This window comes from Daphnia carinata, chromosome 1, assembly GCF_022539665.2.
Source record: "Daphnia carinata strain CSIRO-1 chromosome 1, CSIRO_AGI_Dcar_HiC_V3, whole genome shotgun sequence".
In the NCBI taxonomy this organism is placed as follows: domain Eukaryota; kingdom Metazoa; phylum Arthropoda; class Branchiopoda; order Diplostraca; family Daphniidae; genus Daphnia; species Daphnia carinata.
In genome coordinates, this window is record NC_081331.1 from 643,458 (window position 1) to 654,280 (window position 10,823).

Sequence of the window (10,823 nt, forward strand, 5' to 3'; positions counted from 1 at the left end):
TTTTTATACTTGCATCCGCATCTGTTTGTAGACTATATTAGTTTTGGGGGCTACCTATATATATTCTTCGTGCTCATCGCCCCGTGTTTTGTGTACAAACAGGCAAACATCCCCTACCCGAGAAGAAAGACAATTGCACACCCATAGCCAAGGATTTTCTCCTTCATTAGCTATCGCAGTCCGTTGTTTCCGTCTTTTTTTTTTTTCTTCCGCCCAACAAAAGCAATATCTTATTCCCACGTCAAAGCAAAGCAACCGTCTTTATGACGCTGATTCAGTTCTGCGTGGGAGGTTTAAAACTGGACTGAAAAATGAACGAAATAGTTGCACAACGTTTCTTTTATTGATTTTACTTTTAATTGTAGTTTAATTCGTTGCCGATCGCTTTCATTTCAACAATGGGTTGCAATTGATCAAAACCATATCACACGATGCATTGGATTCGACGGGGGGGGGAGAACTACACGTACATAAATTAAATATCAAGTGAGGGGGTATTTTAAAAATGAAAGACAGACCACCCTTATACATGTTCCAGTATACATACTTAAATAGCACACCCTTTTTTTCTCCTTCCGGATGAAAAGACGAGACCTACTCCAGAAGCCAAAACATTGTGCGAGCTTTCATGGAGGCCGTTCACTCAAGCGGCAACCATGAAGAGGTCTATACAATCAGTTTTTTTTTTTTTTTTTGTATACGAATATTGTCTATATGCTGTGCCTCTAAAGCGAACAACAACATAAAGAAAAAAAAAAAAGTATATAGAAAAGGAAAATCTTTTTCTTATGAAATGTCCCACAGCAAAACGGCGGCAATTGACAAGGCGGGTGGGGATTTAGAAAAGACTTGAAGCAACACATTTCTGGTTATATATCCAGCAGCGAAACTCTCAAAGAAACAAAAAAAAAGGAGAAAGGAGTTCTTTCGCAAACTACCCCAGATCATGGCCGCAGCGGTGGGTCTCATTCACAATGGGGGATACAAATAAAAGAGGGCGCGCATATATAGAATCGATTCAAAATGTGTATACGTAGATTTGTAACATTTAGCTTCCAGTCGAGCGATACTGAGTATATTAGTACTGGGGCCTATTATTCATGCGGGTTGTAATGACTAAATAAAGATCCTTCTTCTGTATATATACTGGAGGTGAATCTGTTGGGATACAAAGATGACGTGGGCGGTTCCCTTTCTCCCAGTGAGTGGGGGTTTGCTGTGTAGAGACCACCGCTGTATTGGCTGTCTTTTACTAGCGCTATAAAGAAATTCAAGTTCATTGGAGGAGAAAATCGGCACAAGCCGACAAAAAGAGAACTCGCCGCTAAATATTTGGATGCCTATCGTCTGTGTGTGTACATGTTAAAGGCATACAAACAAAAAAATAGAGCCATCAAAACAAAAACATCTCTCCTTTCAACCTCTGATATTTTGACCATTCGCGATTCGCCAAGGATAAAATTCTGTTCCCACACAGTTTTTGCAAAAAAACAAAAATCTTTTGAGTTGTGTTGGATATTGTTTTCAAAGTTTCATCAGTAGCCAAAAAAGAGAATAGCAAAAAAGATCAAAAGATAAGGAAAGAAGGGGATAATCGAAAGAGTAGGTCATTACGAACGAGAGGCCGTCAGCAGTCTAACAAAAGGACGACAATTGTACAATGCAACAGCAAAACACTTGAAGAAAATAAGCCATAAAAAGAGCTTTATGGCTGTGATTGTTGTAAACGCTAGACAGCCAAGTTCTATAGTTTGCAGACAACGTGAAAAGGGAACGAAGATTCTAATTGATCAAAGGCGAATTGAAATAGCCTAGAAAGCTTTAATCTTTTATACGTTGCATTGTTTTCGTTCTTTTCTTTAACTTGAATAATCGGCAGTTGTTTTCCTTGTAATGTAATCGTTCGCGTGATTCCCCTATACATTTAATGCACGTTATCACGTGTTGTTAAAGTATTAACCGTTAAGCTTGTTGACTCTTCATTTGTACGCAACGTTTCAAAGTTTCCAATCTTAATCAAAAGCTTCTGGAAAAAAATTTGGGCCTCAACTGATTAACACCAGATCAATCAGCAAATAACTCACGTCCTGTTGAACGTAACAAACCGTATCAGAACAATGTCACTCTTGCGCGAGATTAGCCCCATGTTTTTTACGACGTGGGCTTTGATTATCATTGACGCAAGTATTAAAACGACGACAACAAGAGGCACCAAAAATATTGTTCGTGTTTGTTTACACGGAAATGTGTTATTAGGGTGGGGGGGGGCTGTTGACGCCACATCTCTCTTTGTTCTAAGCCGTCGAAATCTAACAACGCAGATCGTGTACTTAACGTTATCTGTAGAGACAACATGCTGTACATTCGTCATCAGATTTCGTTATAATATTCAGCGCGTAACGTTTTTCTTTTTTAAACCCAACGAGATGTGACCTGTTACCTTCTCCAAGTGTTTAGCGAAGCGTCTCGTCATTCGACCAACGGTAAAAAATAAAATAGATTTATAAATATCCAACTCCCCGTCGTTTGACAGATATAAAGAGTATATTTTTCAAAGCTGATAGAGCATCTGTATCTTTCACCCTCCGTACGAAATAAAAGGGACCTTTGCATGAAGTAAGGTTAGGTTATAGGTGTGTGTCAATAGATCCGCGACCGTCATAATAAAGCCGAAAAGAAACGGTGAACAACAACAAACAGGACAAAAAAATATATATGCTTTCTTCCGTGCATCAACTAAATAGAGACGTCCGTCCCAATCCTGTCAAAACTCTAATCCCCTTGTTTGGGGGGGGGGGGGGTCTCGGTTACGTTGTCTCTTCTGTGTGCATATCGTTTTGCGACGGTGGGTCGGCTATTTTTTTTTTCGAATGTATAAAAGCAATCCAGCGTAGGGTGAGACACTACCTTTATGGGGAGGGGGAGTTTAGCCTTTTGATAAAGAGCCGTGGATGATTTGCCTTTGCGCTCGTAACGCCCTTTGAGAGGGGGAGGATATGCAGCGGTCGATATAACGATTGAAATAAAAAAAAAAAAACACGGATATCAAGGGGTCGTTTACATGCACGTGACTCTCTCACAGCGTGTGTAATATATATTGTCGAGATTGTCACTCTCTCTCGGTGGTTGCCCTTAACAACTAGCGCATCTCTTTTTTTTTTTTAATGCACGCGCAAATAGGGAAGTGTTGCACCGCACGTTACAATGTTGTACAAAAAAAAAAATGGTGTTTAACGTTGTGGGGACGTACCGTATCTGCGGGGGTTCTTGTTTATTTGATTCGTAGTTTCATCGCGCGCTGTTTTATTGCAGCTGCCGAGCGATAAAAGAGACCCAACCTCTTTCATCTGGAAAATGAACAGGCTCATATAAAGGTTACACAATTAAACATTCAAAAGGCAATGTGTGTACATGGGCGGAATAAGATAGTGTTTCCATTGGCAACACATCTCTTTGGAGTTCTAATTAGTTTGAAAAAAAAAAAACTTATTTTTTGATGTGTGTGCGCTTTTATTATTCATTGGGCCAATTGAATTCACGTAGAAACAAGCAACAATTGTTTTACTGCATTGGGATGATTCTTTAGAAAGGGACGTGTTAGATCATCATTCACACACGGGTCCAATGACTTTGTCCCCTATAAATAGCCATTAAAAGGAGGACGAAGTGAAAAAAGAAAAACATTGAAAGAAATACAAGTGAGAAACGCAAAGAAAAAAAAAGGAGTCATCCTCGTAACTCATTTCCGGCGTATAATGGCTACGCTCTGTTTCAACCGCCAAAATAACCTTCCTCTCAACACAGTCCAACTCGTTTTTTTTTTCTCTTTCAAACTTTGCTATCCCCCCAAAAATCCTCAATTTAGACTCTCACCCATGCGTGACATCACCTCATCCGTCTGCAAGTGTAAATATAAACAATGATACTACACATATGCGTGTAGTGATGCACTTTTTTTTTTTTTCCTTTCTGTATATACGGTATATTTATACACACACGTTTACCAGCTATGTGTTTTGCTAGAATCAGACTCTGGGTTGTCCCGAGTTTCAGTCGAGCGTGACACGCGCCTTCCTCCGCGTGCGGAATGGGACTCAAAAAATGTAGGACGTCTTCAAAAAAAAAAAAAAAAAAAAAAATGTTTTTTTCGTTTAATTTCACGGGTCTGTGCAAACGAGAAGAGTCATCGGTTGACACAGAGTCATATCGCTAGGGTCGAGTCATCCGCGTGTAGGCGTGGCAGTAGCTTACACGCGTGCGCTTCCATGTTCGGCCGCAAACTATTGCCTATCCAATGAGTCTGCCCGTATATCCTGCGATAACATTTCACCGCGGCTATACAATTCTCAATGGCTGAGGTTTTGTACTACACACGCTCTCATCTCCCAATGAAGGAAAAGCTTTAATACCACAATGAAATTTGAATTTCCTAGCGTTCATTTGAAATGCGCCTATAAATATATGCATTGGTCTTTAAAGCCATTGCCGATCAGAAGAAACGAGTGCACTGATGCAGCCGCGTTGATTGATAAACACCGGGACACGTACACTGTGCGGAAGAAGCCTATACTATCCACGTGATTGTGTTACTCGTGATCGTGCGCCGATGCCGCTGTTTTTTTGGACGGAGGCGATTGGATTTCGATCCAATATCGAGTCTTTTTTCCTCCTGTGTTCTTGTTTACATTCCATTCGAAAGTCCACGCAAGATTTCCGTCCGTTTGCATCCTCTCATTTATATTGTCTGTTTCCACGAATCATGGTCCACCTTTGTCATCCCTCGTAGTATTACATAATCTATATCAATTTACGTTGAGAATATGAGACTGTGCCTACGTATATATAACGGATGGATTGATTAGCAATTTTGACCGAACCCCATTTGAATTCTAGTGCTAATGTCCCAAACTTGAGCATGTCAGAAATGTCCTAATAGGCCCACAGTGCGATGACATTTCATAGTATAGATACAGGCTTTCAGGCACTCAATCATTAGAAAATTACATCGGCTAATTGAATTAAAGACTACCCGATGTAGTGTCCTTCTTAGTCCAAATCTAGTCAGATGATAGGGCGTTAGACGTAACATTCGATATGAGTCGACTGACAAAACGTGAGCCAAGAAAGAACCACTGGTTTTTACTGAACGTCATAAGGTGACGGCAATAAATTGGATGAGCAACCAGCACGCGTGAAAAACTGACACGCTCCAGCGGCAACGCGTATCACGCGCTTGGTATGTTCCAGTTTTTTAGCCGAAAAGAAAAAAATGACTGTCAATCTCCCCCTCTTCCTAGCAAGACAGGAAAGAGCCTTCATCTTCCATCTTCCGTTTGCTGGACGGATGACTGCAAGTGGATCAACTTTTACACATTCGTAATGGAAACAAACACATCCAAATAAAAATAGAAAAATAATAACCAACAAACAAGCGCGGCGGATGCAAATAGAAGATTTAGGTGATGGATGGGGGAGGTGTCGCCCTCACACGTACACCCACTAACAGCAGCAGTAAAAAGATGATTAAAGACTGTTATGTACCGCACGACGCCCATCCTCGGAGTCCGTTTCGATAAGAAATCTCTCGCTGCACCGGTTCAACATTTACATATTTCCATGATGAGTTGATTGCTGACTAAAGCAAAGGCCTCGAAAAACACTGTCTGACCCCGCTATGTATAGCCAAATGACGAACTGTTCGGGTTATTTACGGCCGTTGGACTTACACAGTGCCGCGTGCTAACATCATGTTCGAACGGAACAACCCAAATCATTACAACAAAAAAAGACTATAAATTAGTCAAGACATTGCAAATAGCTATAGTAAAACATTCTCGACACTCGAGTTATTCAAATTGGTTTCTTTCGCCATTCTACAAATGACAAACGAGGCTGTTATTTAAATAGAAAATTCAGCAGAGGTTGACGGCCGTGTTAGTGTTTCGTGGTTTTTCTTATAACTCACGGCCACTCCCTACATATTTATGGACGGCGTTTGTAAAAGAGTTGTGCCGACACACTTCTCGTGTCCCGCAATCATTCGTCAGACGAGATAAATAAGGTTATGCTACGTTCGTTTTCATTGCGTTGAGGCTGCGTTCTGTATGAGTCAAGTGGTGCGGGAATACAAACGAAAGAACGATGAGTTGCCTATCGAACTGAAAGACGAATGAACCCTAGTAAAAGAGAGGGGCAAAGCTATGTGTTTATTCTTTTTTTTTTAGAGAAAGAATCACTTGTTTTTCAAAGCGAAAAATAACTTGACAAAAGAGCAAACATGTGTACGAACAACAGTCAAACCCAGTTTTTCAACATCCTGCCGGTTTGCACAATATTTGCATTTGAATCGCATCGTGTTTCGGTTCGTGTGTTTGTCTCAAAATAAACGTTTAAACAATAGACGTTTGAAACAAAAAAGCAAAAACAAAGCGATGATTGCCTTGACTTTTGGCCAATGTTCGTCTGTAATCATGTGCCCTAGAACAACATCGAGAGAATTGTGTATACCAACGGGATATGCATCTCCATTCGCATCAAATTGCAAACTCACAACAAAAAAAAAACGGGAGTGCAATAACGTGTTTGTCTCTTCCGGTTCTTCGACCCCGCCATGTTGCTGATTTAGAAGGCTGTTGGAATATACCGATGCCATTTCACTTGAAGACCTTTGGTATACATGGACTCGCATGGAACTCTGATTATACATTTTTGTTTTCTCAAACGAAGGATAAGACACCAAGTCATTCGTCACAATCTTTTAGGAAACGACGAGCGGGGATTTGGGGATATTATTGCACACGCTTGAACAAACATTTGAGGCCGTCCGGTCACGTCGTGCTCCGCCATCTCGTCTTGCCATCTTGTATGGCTTTTTTTTTACTCAAAACATCACAGTATACACACAAAAGGCGTGCACATTGCAGCACGTCAGCTGCCTATTGTCATGTTGATCCCTATTTTGACTGTGTAGATCGTTGCGGTCATTACAAGACGGAAGAAACGGGAGAGCCGGCAAGCAGTCGCGGGGGTTCGGCGCCTTATTTGCCTTATTAAGTGATAGTCAACCGCAATCGGGGGCGTCGCCGCCAATCCCGATTCTAAACCGAATCGTTTCAATTTACTGGCTAGCGAATACATTTTCTTGGGGGTGCTTACTGGTTTGCTGTACCGGTCACGATACCCCGGTTCGTGAAACCCCGATCATATTCGCATAACAAAGCGCGTTCTGTAGATACAATACTGCGCTAGAAAGAGAGAGAGAGAGAGAAGCCTTGTTATTGTGCGATACTCAATACTTCCTCTGATCCGATTGCTGTTTGCATCGATGCCTTCGGAATTTTAGAACGCGGACAACGACTAACGCCACGTGATGGCTGGATTCATTATTGCAAGAAATCCAAGGAAAATTGTTTCATCGAGATTTCAAATAGTTTAAACAGGCAGAGGAACAAAAGGACGTGCTGAATTTTGAAATATTGCGTCTACAGTAGAAACACTGTTTTCCTCATTATCTCTCAAACAGTCGGCACTATCTCGACCATCAACCCGACCCTCGTGTGCTCAAAAGCCTTGTTTTACTAGGGCATGTAAAGAAACACAAGACGTTTGTTTAGACGTGACGCCACAGACGGACCGTGCAACAGGTTAGTGCAACATTTTCACATGTAATGCCACCAATGAGGGTGTGTTGAAACGAGTACGCGCACATTCGTTCTAAATCCCGCGGCAATCGTTGGGGATTTGTCGTGCCCGTTGAAACACAAACACACAAACTGTTTGTTCGGGCCGGCGTATGCGAGAGCTTCAAGCGATAACGAATCTCTCGTTTGTCAACGAGTCCGACAAAAGCAATAATATGGCCTTATAAAGAAAAGAAAAAGCCGCCAACAGTTCCACAGGGTGTTGAAACAACATGTTCGTGTGTCAATGTTGTACTCTTATCGCATCGTGTGACAAGCCTATGCAAATAATTTCAACGTGATGCAGAACGAGAAGGATTAGTTTTGCGTTCAAGGTTTTTGAGTCAATGCCGTTCCAGCGTCATAAAATGCATTTACGAAAGCTAGATTATACAATAGCTTTTATGAGGGATTTGAAATGGTTTGACACCAATGCAATAGACATGTGCACGAGCGCAACGTAACGAGGGCGACAAAAAGCCCACATTTATTTTTATTAATTAATGTAGACTAGACTCTGTTCGATTTTTAGGATTGGGCAATATTCTCAAATGTAATAACAGCTACTGGGCGTACTTCCCTACACGGAACCGGACGGCTCGACTCCGATTGCCGTGCACCGAAGGGTGAAAATCCGTGCGTCAATGGATTTGTAATGTACAATATTAATAGAACCGGACAGGTCATGCTACTTGCTACCGTGTTTGGCATTGTTGACGGTATAAAGCACACAATGAAGTAGGATACGAAAAAGAAAGAGAGAAAGACCCAAGAACGGCAAAAACAAGCCAATGTACTATAAAGATTCGTTATGTTATTATTACGCGTATCTCATATCGTTCCAGTGATGACCTCATGAGCCTTTTGAGCGGCACTGTATTGAATCGCTCCCCCTTTTTCTTTTTCACCTTTTCTTCTTGTTGGTACACCTTTCAATTTGGCCATCACAAAAAATCGAGGGGGAAGCAACAACAACAGATCCGATATCTGCCTCTTTAATAACGCGTCGACAGTCAACCATATACACACATATATGTTATTAATCATCTATATTTATGATATATCAGGACATGCATATACCCCCCGTCAGTATATAGCCCATATCGTTTTTCCACGTGGTCGGCCACCAGCTATAACGACTGGGGTGCGCAACAAAACACACACATATATATAGTCAGAGAGAGAAAAGTATAGTCCACTGTACTTCACATAGATCCTCAATGTGTTTCCGGTTGGGCGACCTCTGTTTTTCCAAAATAGTACAGGCAAAAACAGCAGACTCCAGCAATGTCCGGGCCCATTCAAACATCCCCCCTTTTTTTTTTATTTAATACTCTGTTCAGTGGATGTCCCGCATTACATATAAGGCAGTCGAACATATGGAAAGAGTATCGAATTCGACCGAGCATCACACAACAACAACAACTGTTTTCGTGTGCGCTAATGAGTGAACGCGTCGCTGGTCGTAACGTACCGCTGTTGTGTTTAGCTGCAACACGCACACACCCTGATTACGTTATAATGTAGTCTACTTTTTCTGTTTGACCTTTGTCACCTTTTTCATGTTGCAGAACTATTTTGAAAAAGGATGAATGAAAAAAAAAAGCTCTCATGTGGTGCTCTAGAATTCATTTCACATCATACTATTGCACGAAACGATAAAGAGATATGAAAATGGGGTTTAAGAGTTGTTCTTTTAATACGACATAATCTTCAAATTCGTTGGTTCGTTGGTAAATTAGGTTTTCTTTTCCCCCTTAATGTGATAAGCAGTAAGTCAATAAAGAGATTTGAAATTTTTTACGATTGAACGAAAGCCAAAAGGTGGATTGCAAATGATGAAATGGAAACGACATGCTCTATAGATGTGCTTTACAAACATGTTGTTTTGCAAGTAAAATGAGTCCATGTGCTTCGCTGAAAAAGGTGGTAACTGATAATTGGATAAGTCATTCCTTTTTATTGCACCGGCAATACAATCTAAACGGAGAAAAAATAGTTTGATTTATAATGAGACTAAGTAACGGAAACAACCAAGGTCTAAAGAACCATTGGGTACAGCCATTCGATCCTGATGACGGCAGAAGGGTCGCGTTACGGGCAATAGCTACTGGAACATCATCGACTCATCCGTTAGTTCATGAAATCAAAACGAAACGTCGCAAAGCGGGGATTTTTGCAGAGGTAAATACAGGCGCCAATGGAACGTCTGGAGAAACATGGACCATCTATCGGATCTTATTCACGGACTCATTTGCATTAGTTTGTTTTTTCATGCGATGCTCTAATTTACGATGCTTCAAGGTTAGGTACAATGACGCAATACGTAACGAGAAACCGTAGTTCTTAAACATTTTCTTTGTTTCTATTGCGATCCCGTCTTCAGATATTCTGAACTAGACGTCCTTTGCAAAACATTTATTGTAAACTTTATGAAATGTACTGAAGCAAGATTTCGAATCGTAAACGCCGCGTAGCACCATCTGTCTTACAGAAACCAAACCAGCGAACATTGTCGACGACTGGTATGATGCAGTTCGTCATAAATCCATCAAGCGTATCTTTCTACTAGTAATCGGAATTGTCATTTGATTTTGTGTTCTTAATCTAAAAATTATATGATGGTGGTATAAAATGCAGTGCGGCTGCACTGTACCATGGCTTGGGAATAGTTTCCTGCGGGAAACACACACTACGTCCAATTGGATAGTAGCATCTTCGTCATGGACGGGCTCGACGGAATGGAAAATGGAATCCACTGCACAGGATTCCTGCACAACGCCAAACAGAAATTTGGCTGGAATGATTTTACGTGAATGATTTTACGTGGACTTACTGGGCATCATTAAATAACATAAATTATTGATTTAAAATTTAACTAGATAATCAAATATTTTTCAATCATTTTGTCGTTAATTAATTATAAGTGTAATTTTTAAATTTAATTTTTTTAATCTCTTCGTACAGGGGGGTTGTTATTAGTTCACGGCTATTCCGCTAGGGCTCGTAGAAGTGGATGATAAGTAAAAGGTTATTTTTATTTTCCTGTTTTGTTAATTTCGGTTAAAAATTTGCACTCATTATTATTGCAAATTGTTGTTTTAAAAATGGTTTGTGTATTCTAAAGCTATAATTGTTCATTGT

At 40.6% G+C, this 10,823-nt stretch overlaps 2 protein-coding genes across 2 annotated transcripts in view; one reads left to right on the forward strand and one right to left on the reverse strand.

The window, feature by feature from the left end:
• LOC130692230 (apolipophorins-like) overlaps positions 1 to 10,823 on the forward strand; it is a 64,640-nt gene that overhangs the window by 34,536 nt on the left and 19,281 nt on the right.
• LOC130692276 (uncharacterized) overlaps positions 1 to 10,823 on the reverse strand; it is a 70,212-nt gene that overhangs the window by 5,611 nt on the left and 53,778 nt on the right. The gene's annotated exons all lie outside the window — the stretch shown is intronic.